At 37.7% G+C, this 17,919-nt stretch overlaps 1 protein-coding gene across 3 annotated transcripts in view; it reads right to left on the bottom strand.

Annotated features, from left to right (window-relative positions):
* LOC124378291 (SLIT and NTRK-like protein 5) overlaps positions 1–17,919 on the bottom strand; it is a 127,644-nt gene that overhangs the window by 82,692 nt on the left and 27,033 nt on the right. For 2 of the 3 annotated variants that reach the window (XM_046837873.1, XM_046837879.1), the window contains exon 3: positions 12,147–12,301. The exons of the other annotated variant lie outside the window; for it this stretch is intronic. The gene's annotated coding sequence lies outside the window, so the exon portion shown is untranslated. The remainder of the gene's footprint in view (positions 1–12,146; positions 12,302–17,919) is intronic. 3 annotated transcript variants of the gene reach the window in all.

Below are 17,919 nucleotides of genomic sequence, written 5' to 3'. Positions count from 1 at the left end.
GTAAAGAGTGAATATTTGAGTTAGCTTTAGTGATCTTCTGCTGACCTGGCTCATCGTTATTATCTTGTGTCCGCAGAGCTGCCACACACCTGATGTTTTGTTTTCGATCGAGATCGAATTCTTCTCTGTTGTGGAGGAGAATTCTTCTCCATTTATTGCATTGTTGATCAGTGTTTGGATGCTGGATAGCTGATAAAGTGGGATTCTTATTATATTGACTGGTGAGGGGATACAAATACTTTGAATATCTTTTAAACAGAGGAATATTGGGAGCATAGTGATAAATTCAGCCATTAGAAGTTTGGGCCTTAGGAATACATAGTCCTTAATAGCTTAAAATCTTGATAGCATAATAAACATAAACCTTAGGTGGGATATAGTAGGACCCATGAGAAATAAGCTCTCAGGAGCTCAGCCTTGAGGACATTTGAGCAAAAGAACCCCAGGTTTCTTTATATAAATAATTTACTCTCAAAATCTGAAATATCTCAACCCATTTGATACAACCATCAATGCTAAAGTTAAAGTTTAAAAGCCATCGGTTTTTACGGCCAGGTGCGAGGAAGCTTCTCATTTCAACACAAATGAATGAATTGAAAGGTCTGGAGTAGATTCCAAGTGTTGAATGTTTTATTTGGCTCATGAAAAATTTATGCAGGTAAAGCGATCATTTGTGCCAAGCCAAAAGACAAAAGGAATGCTCAACAACACCAAAAAAAAAAAAAAAAAGCCTCGAAGACCATAAAAGACAACTAAATTGTGGAATTATTTTTCTGGTGAAAAGAGAGCTCATTGCAAAATCTAGCCAAGTCATGAATTCTCTCAAAAAAAAAAAACGTCGGCATATCATTTTTCAAAGTCTATATTTAAGTGTTACGTTCTTGAATTTAAATACAGAGACTTTTGCTCAAAATGAAAAATACTCAAGAACAAAGGTCAGATTAGACTTTGCTAGAAAAAGTCTGCACACGTTTCTGGAGCAAGGTTCTTTGGATAAATGAACCCACGATTAACATGTACAGGAAGAAAAGAGTATGGAGAATGAAAGGAAGGGCTCACGATCCAAAGTCCAGCATAATAAAGGCAGCATTAAAGCTTGACTGCGGATAGAAGATACATTCTAAATTTTATAGAGAATAGAGAATCTTCTCTGATTCAGTCAAATGGTTCAGAAAATATATGTCAGTCACATGACCTCAACCCAATTAAGCATTTATTTTTTTATTTTGCACAAGAATAAATTATACGCAATACAAAAACAAGACAAAAAAAAGGACAATTTATATTTTATAAGTGGCAGAAAACCCAAAAGGGCTAAGCAAGAAAAATAAAAAACTAATGTAATTGAGATAAAAACTAAATGACAACAAATATGTACGTATAAATGTCTGGATGAAGTACTTCAATAAATATAATACATAAAATGTATAACAAAAGAAGGAAAGAAACTCATCACAAAGCATTAAGATGATTCATTATACATCTTTTATAGCACGTAAATACGTTTTTTGCTTGATGGAATAAACCATTCCATAAATTAATAACCCTAATAAATTTTATCAATATTGACCTCTACAAGTAATAATTTTAGGAAGAATGAAAATCTGAAAATTGGCCAGTTGGCAGGGAAAGTGTGAATTTGCTTTAAAATACATTCTAAATTGCTCTGGAACGTTAACCTCACTTGAATAGATGTTATACACATCTATTAGATTTAAACACATATTTGAAAAAATATCAATTGCATAAATAGTAACGACATATATTACACCAGTAGATTTATGTATTTTACTGTCCCCGTGATCAAGCTGTTGCCTTTTTTTGTAGTTGACACTTGAGGCACCTCAAAAGACTCAACTGTAATTTTTTATAGATACCTCAAAAATACTTGAGCAATTAGACCATTAGAATTAATTAGACCAAGAATATTTCAAACATTCAGAAAATATATATATATAATTATTTTATTTTTTTTACTTACTGAAGACAAAACCAAAGGCACCAAGATCCATAACTGAAGTCAGGGCCTGGAAAATCCCTGCCTATAGTTGCTGCTTGGAAACTCAACATTTGGTACATGTTTCCAGAATTCAGGCAATCATTTCCTGTGAAGGACTTGCTTACTAATAGTAAAATACTTTATATATAATTCTTCAAGACTGGCTCTGTTTACTAGAAAGTACTTTATTTATCTATGTTTACACACTATCACCTTAAAACCCCAACCATTAGGGTTGCACAAGCCAGTGCACTCTTAGTGCCGGTCCCAAGCCCGGATAAATGGGGAGGGTTGCGTTAGGAAGGGCATCCAGCGTAAAACATGTGCCAACTCGAACATGCGGATCATGATTACGGATGATCCGCTGTGGCGACCCCTAATGGGAGAAGCCAAGCGCAGCAATAAAATGACCCTAGTGTTTGTGGCCCCTCTGAAATGTGTCCTGGATGTATCTCCACAACGGTGTCAAAACGGCGACCTTTTCGCTGGATCTTCATCTTTGGGAAGAGGGCGAAGTGACGTTTGAAGAGTCGTCCAGTGATGTTCTTCCGCTCTTGAAGCACGCTCGAAACGCCTCAAATGATTAGTTTCAGTGTCGCCGTATGTCAAATGTCTCTGCGGCAGATTTTACCCAGAATTTCACGTTTATATTCATCCCTGAATTTTGAATTATAGCAGAAAGTCTACATGTCATTTACATCTTGATCTACTTTGGCGGTGTCGAGAAACAAAATCTGGAACACCGCATCTCTGTATAAATGGGTTATTTTAAAGATACATTTTTATTGCTCATGCTAGGCTCATGCATTTCTACCCTTTGTTTGTGGCTGGACACTTTTCACTTACACACGGCACTCGTATCATATATTTACCGCGAGGACATTCGGTGCAACGGCTCGTCTTTAGCGTCGTTCTGCCGTGATAGTGAGTGTGGGGTTAGAGATCTTTAGCTCAGTGCAAGCCGACCTTTATATATTAATCTGTTGTTTTTGTTGAGATCGATGTGACTGTTTCGAATGGGAGTTGACGAGACTTTATTTTCAGCATGTGTTTATACGAGGACGGTTTCTATGGTTCTCGCTATTATGTCTCATGTAGGCGTGTGTTTTCAACCAGGAATAAGTCGAAAGGAGGAAGCATGCCATTACGGAACGTGCGCTAGTGTAGCAAAAGCACTCAATGAATTACGCCTCTTTCTTTCTCTCCCCGCTGCTGTGTGGAGGAGGCAAAATTGGCGAGGCTATTAAACTGTTTGCGGCCACGCTGCGTCTCCGTTGCGGCCCTCTCTCAGATCGAGCAGAAGATTTCATTACACACGATTAAGGCAGCACGTTTAAAAGGCCACATGTGACCACTAACACGCACTCATTAAATCGTATGGAGGGGTGTTGTATAGAAGGAAACACACATGCTGACCTTTCTTTCACTAATGACTTGTTAAGTAGAGATAGACTGGGCATGTGTCAATAAAAATGATGGCATTTTAATAATTAGCACTTAATCTTCGGTTTTTATGATGTCACAAAAAATGTGCTGCATCATTACATCCTCACGCAGCTAGGAGTGTAGCAAAGAAGCCCAATAGCTTGGGATATGGAAGACTGAGCTGAAGTAAGCAAAGAATTGCACACAAGACAATCAGACCATCAGCCATCATAAACTGCTCAGTGATTAAAAAAAAAAAACTCCTTTAGAAAAAAATTGGCAAATTCTCACAAACTCACACCTTCACCAATCCTCAAAATGTAATTTCTACCTTAACATAACATCCTCACACCTTCACCCAGCATCAAAATTTTATTTCTACCTTATCATAGACACCTTTACCATTGCTCGAAATGTCATTTTAACCTCATCCTCACACCTTCTCCTAACCTCAGAATGTCATTTCTACCTTATCCTAACTTCCTCACACCTTCACCCATCCTCAAAATGTAATTTCTACCTCATCATAACATCCTCACACCTTTACTCGTCCTTAAAATGTCATTTCCACCTCATCATAACATACTCACACCTTCACCCATCATCATGTCATTTATACCTCATCCTCACACCTACACCCATCCTTAAAATGTCATTTTTAGCTCATCCTAACATCCTCACACCTTTACCCAGCATCAAAATTTTATTTCTACCTCATCATAGACACCTTTACCATTGCTCGAAATGTCATTTTAACCTCATCCTCACACCTACACCCATCCTTAAAATGTCATTTTAGCTCATCCTAATATCCTCACACCTTCACCCATCCTCAAAATGTAATTTCTACCTCATCATAACATCCTCACACCTTTACTCGTCCTTAAAATGTCATTTCTACCTCATCCTAACTTCCTCACACCTTCACTCATCCTCAAAATGTCATTTCCACCTCATCATAACATACTCACACCTTCACCCATCATCATGTCATTTATACCTCATCCTAACACCTACACCCATCCTTAAAATGTCATTTTTAGCTCATCCTAATATCCTCACACCTTCACCCATCCTCACAATGTCAGGTTCTTCCCAACCTTATCTAAAACTCTTAGCACATTCGCTTCACTCATCCTCACATTTAAAATCCCAGCTTCCCTTGTTCTTATGTAACTTTTAAATACCTCAAACTACAACCTGTCCTTAAAACCTCCCACCTCTATCTCACTGCCTCACCACCTCATTCACATCACCTCACACCCATTTTCAAGCGAGTTTGGAGTAAACAGCTTTTCTGTACAGGTTAAAATAGCTCTGATTTCAAACACAGACCCTCAGCGCTATTTGGATGCTCCTTAGTTATTATTTAGCAACATTATAATTAACAGTAATTTACAGAAACAATGGTGCACACAGTAGAGACTATCCTGGTGTCTAATTCTGGCACAAGAGTTTGATAAAAGGCAGGCTGCCCACATTACACATTATGCTCAACTCCCCCATTGAGGATGTAACCACCACCCCTTTGGCCCCACAGAGGCTAAATTGATAGTTTCAGGAGATGAAACTGCGTGGCCTTTTAGGAAATTAATAAAATCTGACAACAGGAAATAGATGACTTTCCATGGATTTCGAAATGTTTGCTAACATAAGTAAAGCTATATAGAGGGATTCTATCAATATTGACTGATGTCAGGGGATCATTTGTTCGTAAATGCTTGCGTTTCAATTTAGCGGTGGGAGTTTTACAGGAAATCAATAGCAGGATAAAAAATAGTTTTATTCATATAGCAAATATCAGACCAAAATACGAGAAGCACGTTTGCAAATGTGCATCCGACAAAACTAGCGATTCGCTGATTGGAAGAAACGATCAATGGGAAAAACAAGATTTTCAAGTTATTTATACGGTTTCTCATTCCAAATTCACTTCAGATTTACTTTGATATATAAATGTAGAGATGTTGCCTTTTTTATCCACTAAAAAATATCAGTATATCAGTATAAATGCCAGCTTTACACACTCTTGGAATCGGAGGAGCTTGTTTCTCCAAACGTACGGCTAAAATACTTTTCAGGTAAAACTTACCAGAGATGTTCTTCACAAGTTGGAAATTTTGTTCTTGCGATCCTTTTCATCCCAGAGCAGAGGTCGGAAGTATGCTTCGATTATATGGCTTCTCTAATCCTCACAACCTCATACACACACGTATTTTCACAACCTCACACCTTTCCTCATCCTCACAACCTAAAAAATCCACACAAATTTCACCAAAAATCTAAATTCAATCATCCTCACAAACTCATGGAAAACATAGAATTATTAAACTCAAAATGTCAAGATCTTCATACTAAAAGTATTGGCAATATTGTGAGTATTAAGCCAATTGTTTGTTTTTATTATATCACTGGTATGATGTATCATTCAAAAAACACACAATTGGCTTAAAAATAAAAAATTTTAAAAAATTGAAGTAATATGAACCTTCCCAAACACAATCCTCAGGATGCACAGATGCTTCGTAAACCTAGTTAATCATGTTAATAAATTCGAACCATTTGTATAATAAAGTGGGCAGAAACGCTTGTTAATGATTAGCCATAAATGACGACTCGTATCCCTATACAGCTGCCATTACATAGGTGAGAACAAGGGTTTCAATGTCAACCTAAAAGAAATATAGTAAGAAGAAAATTCCAGAAGGAGAGGTGGTGGAAGTGCATTCAGAACGCAACATTTGATTTTCAAGTCAATGAGGCCTTAAAGAAGAATGAAGTTTGGCAGCAAATTATACATGCTGTTAACACAGTTTCATCTGTTAATCGAACAGTCCAGGTAGATACAAGGAAACTGTTTGACATGAAGCCAAAGTGTAAAAAATAAATAAATAAAACCAGAGGAGGTCCATCAACACGGAGCTTATCCGTCTGTACGGAATGCATCAGCAGCATAATTGGTAAAACCTCGCTGTCAGGTATAATGTAACATGATAACATGATGGGGCCTCCTGTGCAGGAAAACGCTTCAGCACAATCAAATAGTAATTTCTCCGTTTTCCCTCTGGAAAAAACAATACCTCAATTCGAACAGGGTAAAATCTGTTTTTAAATAAAGGTCTAAAGCATACAGGTTACATGTCACCAAGTCAATTTGGCGATCCCATAACACAAATATTGATGAATCATCACAACCTTCTTACTCATCTTCACAATGTCAAATCCTGACAAATTTCCCAACCACGTGCATTCGACAAATCATTAGAACTTCCCAAAAAACATCAATTCTCCCCTTTCTCACAACCTTCCCAGATCCTCCCAATCTCAAATCCTCACCTCGCAAATTCCCAAACCTCATGCATTCATCTATCCTCACTACCTCACAGCTTCCCCAAGCACACCTACTCACCTATCTTCAAGACCTTACCCCTTTTCTTCTCAAAACCTCAAAACATTACAAATTCCCCAAAAGTGTAAATGCATTCATTTTTACAACCTCACATCTTTCCTCATCCATCCATCTATCCATCTATCCATCTATCCATCCATCTATCCATCTATCTATCTATCTATCTATCTATCTATCTATCTATCTATCTATCTATCTATCTATCCATCCATCCATCCATCCATCCATCCATCCATCCATCCATCCATCCATCCATCCTCACAACTTCACACCATCTCAAATCCCTGATTACAAGTGGTTTTACAATAGATTAGCTCCTATACCAGTACAGTTACAGCTACTGTATGTGTGAGCAGTGATCCCTGATGACGGCTGCCATTAATATGAAGCTGTCTGTGAGTAATAACCATAAAAGCATACTGAAAAAGAAGGGTTTTTTTGTGGAGGATGTAGATTTTTTCAAAAGATAGAATTTACTATGGCAACAATCGCCATTTTGCTTAAATTTTTATTTTGGCGATTAAAAAAATCATAATAGAAATAGTTTTTCTCACATATGGGCGATACTCTTTATTTATATTCTATTGCTTTACATTTCTTTAAACTATGTACAGATTTAAAATTAACAAATTATTAATACTACTACTACTACTACTAATAATAATAATAATTAATAAAATAATTTATTTAATCAGCTCTAGATGTAGTGCTCCAGAATGTCCACTACAGCTATAGTAGAATTATTTGTATCCCTACAGACTTTATATTAATCATCTAAATGGAATACAAATAATTCTAATTATTGATAAAATATTTATTGCCTTCGCTGCCTTGTAAATTCTATCTTTTAAAAAAATCTAAAAAACGGAATTTTCCGTCATATGCGTCATTTTGTCGAGGAAACTCAATATTTATTAATAATATATACTTTGATGGTTTTAGCGATCACATGCTGTAGCTAAACCTGCTGCACTGCACCGCAGGCACTTCCGGCATAAATATCTTGCTTTAGAACTGCTGTGGAAATGTGGGACACTGAGGGGAATCTTAAAGTCTGATAGATCTCGAAGTCACAACATGTTTATATACATGTATTTGCAGATGGGTTCGAGCTAACCTGAACCTGCTAGCAAGAACGCATTTCTTATTAGCTTAAGAAAAGTAAAAAAAATTGATTTACTGGTCCTTCAATTGTGATGTTAGTGTTTCTGAAAGAACCAGGAAACAGACAGAGTCAGCGCAATAATCTATTCATGTTTAAAAATAAACAGCTTTACTGTATAAAGCTCCCTTTATATATTTCCTATTTTGTTTTATAAATGTATAAAGTTCACCGGGACACTCTGTTTATTGCCTTGTATATTTATAACGTAAGGAATCATTGTGTATTGTTCTATTTCTTAATGTTCATAGCTGCTCTAGGAATGAAAAAGCTTCTATTCCTTCTCCTTCTTGAACCATATCCACACTAATAAATACATTTTCCTCTGAGATTTTTTGAAAACACTCTCCAAAGTGGCTCAATTTCAAAACGCCATTTTCACGTCGCAGCACGGATGATGAAAACGGTGACGCGTTTTTGGGCGTCGCCGCTACTTTTCAAAGAGACGGAAAGTAAATAAACGGCGGGCGCAAATGACGCGTCAGATCGTCGTACTTTTTGCTCACGTGCAGTACAGGGACGTAAACATTTTCAGACGTTTCAATGTGGATGAGCAGCTTTTGGGAAATAATAAAAAAAAAAAAACGAAAATGGCGTTTTTTTCGACAAAAAGGAAACCCTAGGAAACTACCAGCAGTTCTACCCTGCTACCTGAAAATTGTTTTTAAAAGAAAGTTTAGCTAAAAACAAAACCAAACGCTATATTATATATAAAGTCTATAGTTTCAAAAATCTATATTATCCCTCTGAACCTCGACAGCCTCTGCCCTACATGAAACCGTTGTCCGTGCTTGCAACAGTGTCCTTCTGTTCTATAATCAATTCTCCATCATGAAAGCAACAGCATTGTCCACACGTATGATAAGGATCTTCTGCAGGCATGAGTTTGGCGTTCACATGTTCTTGTAATTGCAATCTATTAGTTTTCCCTCTTCACCTCATTCCTCCCCATCTGACCTTTGGGAATTGGCATCAAGTTTGGAACACGCCGATCCATTGGATTTCGTGTTTAATCTTTCCGATCTGACAGACTCGCCTTATGAATCTACTTGAACAATCAGCAAAGCCGATCAATAGATTATTATCTGACCACCTGGGAACACTCGGCCGCTCCGGCATTTCCTGGTTGACTTGGTCAGTGGACGCTGATGAGGACGGAATCAGCAGTTCTCATTACAAACCTGTTTGACATTGGAAGGATTTGGTTTGAATATTTGAGTTGAAATAGTAAGGAGTTGTATAATAAGAGGAAATCATTTCTTGAAGGACTCGTTCGAGTCTCTAAGTGATGAAGTTCAGGACAAACTTTTTCTGATTGTAAAGTATCTTTTTTTTCCCCATTATTTTGCTCCCCCTATTCACCCATAATTCTAGAAGCATCCTCACAGCATGATGCTGCCTCCACCATACTACAATAAAGCTATGATGTCACTCAAACATTGCTTTGGTCTTGAACATGTTTTCCGGCTAAAAGATGAACTACCTTCCAAGCTATTTTTTTTTTTTAAGTAGACTGTTCTTTTGTCCAGGTTGTCTTGCAGTATTTCCATTTATTTTGCTCCACCCATTCACCCTTATTTCTAGAAGCACCCTCACAGCATTATGCTGCCACCACCATGCTTAACTGTAGGCATGGTGTGTTTTGAGGCATTCAAATGTGCGTTATTTCAGTCAAAGCATCTGGATCAAGTTTAATGCATTGAAACAAACTCCAGACATGCTTTCAGCGTAACGGCTTTTGTCTTCCTATACAAACCAGTCTTATGCAGTGCTTTACAGTGGCGGGCGGTCAGGGGCAGCAAAGCCTACTCCGAAATTGACTTGGTCAAAATTCGTTTTAAAGGAAAGCTGGACATCGTAAGGAGGTCGGCAAACCCCGAAGCTAGCTAAAGTGTCTCAGCCTGGGAAAGGGTTTGTTCACCACCTCCAGACCAGTGAATAGGAGCGGTACCACTGGATTACAGCCTCTGCACCTTCATCTCGTCCTTCATCATCATAGTCAATGGAGACCACTGTCTGACCTCGTCCGTTAACCTGTCCATCTCTATTGCAAACTGGAAAGGGCTCAGAGCCGATCCTTGCAATCTCAAGTTTGGTATGTCCTTTTAAAGCATCGCATTCCACAATTAGTCCCAATTAATCCCAATTCGCTTTATAATTCCCCCATTCCTTTCAAAAAATGTTCCACTAGATTGTTGAGATTTGTGCTCATTCAGACACAAGGGTGTTACTGATGTAGGGTAAGGTGAGGAGACCTGGGGTGCAGTCAGTGTTCCAATCCAGCTCTAAATAAGGCCATGCAAGATATTTCTCTCCAAACCATGTCAAGCATATCTTTATGGCCCACACTTTGTGCACAGTGGCATGGCAATGAGGACAGGCGTGGACAGGTGTCCCAACTGTGTTGTCAATATAATGCACATGCCCTTACATACTTCTTTGCCACACCTGACTCCCTCATACAATACAACAACTTCTCTTGGCACTACGCTTTCTGTATTTCTATCCATTAAGGGGTCAAAGGTATCGATCGACCTTAATGACTTCAGAAATGTGCACTGTGGGTGTCCTGTAGCTTACAAACCATGTTGCTTAAAGCAAAACCATTCAGATTGCGATTTGGCCACTCTGAGGTCCTCTGGATTCTCTGGTGCCATTTTCACATCCTTCGATTGGATGATCAGAAAGCGCACTAGTCAGAGCTTGCAATCTGCATTTGTAGCAATCTGCACAAGCTCAAATAAATTTTTGTGGATTTAAAAGAAAAATTTGTCATTCCATAATGCTGAAAAGAAATTGATTTGGTCGCAGATACATTTTCAAGAAAAGTAGGACATTGTGAGAAAAGATCGCCCAAAACAGTGCAAAAAACTGTTTTTAAGCTTTTTCATGAACCAATTATACTTTTGCGTTTATACAATTGCAAATTTCAATAAAATCTGTAATGATAAAAATTCGCAGAAAGAAATTCGCAGAAAAAACAGGAATCTTTTTATGAAGTTAATATTGATGCTTCTGCTAGAGATGATGTATCCGGGTGGTGCAGTTGTGGCTACAGTGAAAGGAGACTTGTTGCATTGTGTTCATTGGGCTTCTTGCTTTAGTAATGCCTCTATGATATTCCTGTCTGTGATGTAGCGCTCTGATATACTGCATCTCCATAATATTGATGGTTTTTATAGCCGTGGCTACAATAAAGGTATTGGGAGGTGGATTGTGTATGTATGTATGTATGTATGTATGTAGTCATCTATCACTGCTTTATCAGAATTGTAACTGAATAAACACCATTTCTTTCCCGTCTTTTCTCCAGAGTCTAGTTTTTGTCTGATATAAAACATCGCTTACATCAGCGTTTCAGGAAACACTCAGGGGTTTCATCAGCCTTTTATATGGAAATGTTCCAGCAATGCCTCGGGGAAAGAGTCGATCAGACAGATTGAATATTTTTACACTGCAAAAAAAAATACAAAATAAAAAAAGTGCCGGTCCTCAGGGTGATGCACAAAACATGCATTAATTTACCACGCAGCAGGGTATTCCCACTCGAACACATCGGCAACATGCGGAGTGCTAAAGGAGGTGTTGTGTGTGCTCCTAGGTGCCTGTCAGGCTTACTCAAGGAGGAGGCGTGGCTCAGAGGATTTAACGCCATGCCTTTTTTGTTTTTTTACTATGACAGGCATATGAGCGTTAAGTGACTAGAAAGAAAATTAATTGATGCTTTACGTTAAACACAAGTCGAAAGCCTAGAAAAAAAGTGGGTGGGGTTTAGGTGGGCGTTAGGAGGTGGCAAGTATTCTGTCAAATGAGAGCTTTTTTTAAAACTCACGGATAAGATACTAAATAAAGCAGACTGAAGTGGAGTTTCCAGGCATATATCTGTGTATCCACACACCAGGTTTTCCGTGTCGAAGAACAGTGCATGATTCTCTCCAGTGGCTTGTGGGGGGGGAAAGAATTAATAAAAGCGAGCGGCAGAAGATTGAGAACTGGGTCAAGGCAGAGTGAAGGAGAGACATTAAAGCGAACATCTTCATTTTTTTCTCTAGTTTTAAATATCATATTCGTCCACCAAGATCTGAGTGAGAAACTTTAAAGGATGACATGCGGTTGCTAGCATGCTTAATGCTAGTATGCAAAAATGGTACCTGCGATACACGAGGCAGTAGGATTCCTGTGCTGATATCTCAGGAGCAAGGAAGATGGACACCTTTTCTACTGAGAGGCAGAGGTGACCAGAGGACACGTCCCCTTGAGGTAAAACCATGGTTACACTTTCAGCATGCACAATTTCGTCACAGACCTGTGAAAACCGCAAACAAGGAAGGGATAGTATTAAAAGAAACACTGTTCTAATCAACTGTTGCTCCATATTGGATTTAATGAAGAGGCAAATTGATAGGCAAAATCATCTTATTTAAAAATTTGCAAACATTTATAATTTTAGCCTGGGTTTCAGCCTACAGCCAAAGAACAATGATCAGTTTGCCCCGCCCCTACACAAAGCTCCACCCCAGAAGCACAGAATAGTTTTTCACCCCTACCTAGTGACTTGGTTCTTTGAATCAAATATTTTTGAAAATAAACAACTTATTATTATTATTTTTTATCATTCAGTTCATTTGGTTGCTTTAATCAGAAATAATATAAAATGTTACTCCCTAAATTATTGTAACAATAATGTCACGATTCAGACCCCCCCAAAAAATCTGATCTATTGCATTGTTTAGCGTCTTGTTACAATAATGTCACGCTGAAGAATGTCAAACGAACCAACGACTCGGACTTGAAGAGTTGGCAGTTTAACTACTCAATTTCGCTTCCTCTCACATGAGCAAAGCTTTGCAAACTCTCCATAGGTTATATAAAGGAAGCGGAACTGAATAGTTCAACTCCCGACTCTTCAAGTCCCAGCAGAAAATGAATGAATGGGGGGAGGGGGGGGAGAAGAAACTTACGTGTATAATGTTCTGATTTTTTGGCTGAAGTTAGGCTTGATAAGTTGATTTAGGATTTAATTTTATTTGAGAACTGATCCGATCCAAAAAACAAGATTTATGATGTTTAAAGTTTTTAGTTTTTAGGTTTTAGTTTTAAACCGTTTATTTTTTTTATTTGGTAAATATTAGTTATTGGGAAAACCGGATTGGGTGTAATTTGTTACTGCACTTAAGTAGCTTTTTTTGTGTATCTGTAATTTACTGCAGTATTTTTATCTGGGGAGACTTTTGCTTTTACTTCACTACATTTCAAAGTCAAATACTTTTAACTTAACCACATTTTGCTAAATCAAAATTAAATAACATTTGTGAAGTCGTTCCATTTTACGAGGATAAAAACTTAATCAAACATGCAGCAAACCACCAATCAGGATCGAGCGCATGCTCTGTTTTGAACAGTGGCGGGCCGTGCATTCGGTACCTGGCCCTTTAGTGAGGACTTACCCGACTTTATCCCCCTCTTAATACCACCACCATCATGTCGCAATTATAGAAACCATCAATACTGTACAAAAACTCAATATAACAACGCGTGGCATTACAGAGACAGAGGCATTTCACATATTGAGGGTGAATACCATTTTTTCTAAAGCAAGAAACCCAAGAAGACTCCAAACCTCTAGACTAAAACCACAACTGTGCACCTACATCATCTGGAGCAGTTCAGAATTGATAATTGTCTAATAACATGACAAAAACTAAAATTCTAATAAAATACAACCTACTCATCAAAGATGCAGACTCAATATGCACCGCTCCTCAGAGGCTGAACAAAAGTGGTGAACAAACCCTTTCCCGAGCTGAGACAAGCTAGCTAGCTACCTCCTCACGATGTCTAGCTTTTTTTGAAAAAGTTTTTTAAAGTATGTCCAAAACCAAATAATTTCTCTACCTCCATAGGCGTAAAAAAGTCTAACTCAGATGTATTAATGTGTGCAGTGCGGTATACACACGTGTTTTGCCAGTTGAACTTGTCTGTAACAGTTTCCCTCTGACCAACCAATCAGAGGACGGAAAAATGCTGACGCTATTCTGGGCCAGCTAGCTGCTCTGTGAGGAGAATATCAAATCTGATTGGTTAAAAGAACAGACCCATTGATAATATTCTCTACAGTAAAAGGGCCAGCAGTACTGACTATGAAGGCCCTGGGCAGATTAGATTGACATGGCAGCACATAGAGGCTGAAATCTGATTGGACAAAAAGTGTGTTAAGAGTAACTTTAGAGTCTTTTCACATAAACTGAGTCTTGTGACAAAAATCATATAATAGGAACATTATTTAGTTATAATAAATCATTTGGACACTTAAGTACTCAAGTAAACATTTAAAGGGAGCATTTTTACTGGTCATATTTTAGTGAGTGTATTTCTACTTTTACTTAAGTACATGCGTTGTGTACTTCATCCACCCTAATGTTCTCAGATCAGAGATCACTTTCTTCGCTTCAACATCTCTGTGAGAAATTTTGATTTTGTATTTTGTATTTTTTTCTACACTTCGCTGTGATGTAACTGTGGCTTGGGAACAATTCCAGAAAAAAGTGTTGATTTTAAATGCGAATAAAATTAGAAGCCATTTTGCTGTAATTTGTTGCTAAATCTGCTTATTTTAATCTTCCTTTCGAAAACTCTCAATTGGGGGCGATCTTAAGTTCAAAGTGATCGATTGACACTCGCTGTTGAAAGCAGTCTTCCAGCTTGATAAAGTGTTTCTAGTCGAAAAGGTTCTATGCAAAACCTTTCCCGCAGGATTCCCCTCTGGAGAAATGGCATACTTTTTTTTTTTTTTTTGCTTTCTTGACTTACACGTCCGATATCACACTCCGTTTCTTCTAAAAAGCTCCGCAAACGCCCGCTATCTCATCGGACACGCCTCTTTAAGTCCACAGCAAAAGAGAAATTCCATTTCAGGGATCGGTGACCTTTCGAGAGAGCGGCCCGATGTAAAACACGGCTCGCTTGCACTCAGAGAAGCTCGACACGCTTCAGGAATCCGTGTACAAAACGGCCGGATCGCATCGCGTGTCTCAAAACGTGTTCCTTTCTTGCCGACATGTGATGAAAGCTACTGTAGGACTGAAAATGCACCAGGGGTTCGACTCGACCTCTGAGGCGCTAAGCATTTAATTCTTTTTCTCTCACACACACATTCTCACAAACACACAAACACACACACTCGAATGGAGTCTATCATCAGCACGAGGGTGAAAAAAAAAAGATGGAAGAAAATACTTCAGGAATCAGCAACGTTCACAATTTAGCTCTCACCGCTACAGCAATTTAGAACTTTATCCTCGCTCTGTCTCTTTCTTCCCTTTTTTTTCACTCTGCCCAGTTTCCATGACGACCAAGATCTCGTGGCCGAGCGCTGACGGTGGGAAAGTGTGGTGACGGAGAGTCAGCGAAGGTTCACTCACTCAGAGCAGATGGCCCTGATTTGGCTAGCAACACACACACACACACACACACACACACACACACACACACACACACACACACACACACTTCATTATTAACCTGTGACAGTATACCAAATTCTGAACATTTTATTGTCACGACACGTTTCAGTCGAAGAAAATGAAACGAGTCATTTCCACCAGGACAAAAGTAATGTTGCTCTATAAAAGGAGCTACACTTTCACTGTTTAGTCATCTTTTTTCTTTCCCTTCTTTTTTTTTTAGCTCTCACTGCGAGTTTTGGCTTTTATGGCATTTCGTGGGTGTCTCTGAAAGTAAATCAGCTGTGTCAGGGAAAAGCACTCGGTCGTTTACAGCTCAGCGTGCACTCAAGTATACGAAGGACGATGACTGACTTGCCAAAACTATCTTTTTTTATTTTATTTTATTTCTTTTTTATTTGTTTGTTTATTTACTTGCTTGTTTGATATCTTTTGTCTCACTGTTACATAAAATTATTTATTTTTAAGTAGGGGAAAAATGAAAACAACATGGCGTGCATTTATAAATTTCTTTGATAGTACTTCTTTGTTGATTTGTTTGTTTATTACCTTGTTTGTTATATTATTTGTAACATAATATAGATAAAAAAAGAAGGGTAAAAATTCAACCTGCCCTGCATTTATTTATTTATTTATTTGTTTGTTTATTTATGTGCTATCGTTACATAGATTAAAAAAATATAATAAAAAAATGATGATTTGCAGCAAATGTATGTATCTATTTAATAATTAATTTATTTACTTATTTATTATTATTTATCAATTAACGCAGCATTACATGGAATAGGAAAATCTTTGTATTTTTTGTATTTTTTTTTTTTTTATGCCTGCACATTCAGACCTGCAGTGTATTTTATTTATATATTTATGCATTTTTAATAACTGCACTTTAACTTAAAATCAATTTTAAAAGGTTAAAAATGACTTGACCTGCAGTGATTTTTATTTATTTGTAATTTTGTTTGACAGCTCTGTTACATAAAATTAATTAAAAATAAAATAAAATAAAAACTTAATTATTTGAATTTGGTTCCTCTCAGTTGATTTAAAAATAATTACTGAAAGCTACAATACTAATAAGCCAAATCTACCAGCATTTACACAGGAAATGTATTTTTTTACGAAAAAAATGTTAATACTTATGATCCTATACAGTCAAACCCCAATAATTTGCGGCTCGGAAAATTTACGGGTTCTCATTTGAAACCTGACTAACAGCAAGTTGCACATTATCTTAAAATGCACTGGAATCCGCAGGGGGGCCGAATGTTCAGGAACATCAGAATTAACATTGAACTATGTATTTTTGTCAAATACTGTACACTATTACGTTCATAAAGTGACAATGTACAGATTAATTCATTGAGGTATCATAGGGACTGCGGGGGTGTGTCCAAATTTGACGGCTTTTCGGAAGTTCTGAGGGACCACCGTACATGAAAAGCTGACGCAATATAAATCTGATCCCATTTAGAATACTTTGTCATCTTTTATTAGAAATAGTGAGCGATAAGTGACTGATTTGGTCCACGATATGTTTTTCTTTTTTGCCCTTTTTTGCAACGAGAAACTCCAAACCTTCTGAATGAACACAAATCTCCACAAACACACTCCAAAATCTAGAAGAACACCATCTACCCAGAAGAGTGGAGGTTATTATAAGAGCAAATGGGTACTAAATGTGGAATACGATGTTCAAAAAGCACACCATCAATGGCCATATACCATATCTCTCAAGCTCCCTATTGTGCCATCGTCTACCATTTACTCCTGAATTCAAACTGCAGGAGTTTTGCCTTTTATAGGGGTTTTCTTTTTTTCAGCTTCACTTATACCATGCATACCCCTGGTAATTCAAGGGCGATCAATATCCGTTTTTTTCTTTTTTTCAATCCCCATTGTCACACATGTAGGTTGAATGCCAATCACCCATTTTTTTTTTAAAGTGTTAAACGAGCTCACGGCGTATCTGATTTACATAAAGCGACGCCCACAAACCCTCTTCCCCCAACAACAGCAGGTGAATCTCACGGAGGACACGCTGATTTCTCAGGTGCTAGAAGTGGAAGTTATTTAACCTCACACCTACGCATAAAAAAAAAAAAAAATGAAAAAACACATAAATCGTTCGATCGTTTAACGCCACCTAAACATGCTGAAAATCTCAAATCGGATTGCCGAGAAGGTGAATTAGGTGGGAATTAAGTGAGCTAAAAAAAAAAAAAGATATTCGACCTGGTGATTACAGACACCTGGCAACTTATACTGGAAAATCATTATGTTTAATCCATCAGATAGTTTTACGGACAAAATGAGCGCAAAACAATGAGCGCAAATTCATTTGATACATGATTCAGCACCCTTGGTGCATAAAGGGTTAAGGGCCTTGCTTAGGGGCCAAAAAAGTGGCAACTTGACAATAGTGGGGCTTGAACCATTCATTTCCCAGTTAGTAAACCAG

This window comes from Silurus meridionalis, chromosome 24 (genome assembly GCF_014805685.1).
Source record: "Silurus meridionalis isolate SWU-2019-XX chromosome 24, ASM1480568v1, whole genome shotgun sequence".
Lineage (NCBI taxonomy): Eukaryota > Metazoa > Chordata > Actinopteri > Siluriformes > Siluridae > Silurus > Silurus meridionalis.
Note: the sequence above shows the minus strand (reverse complement) of the source record. Positions and strands in the feature narration are given on the sequence as shown.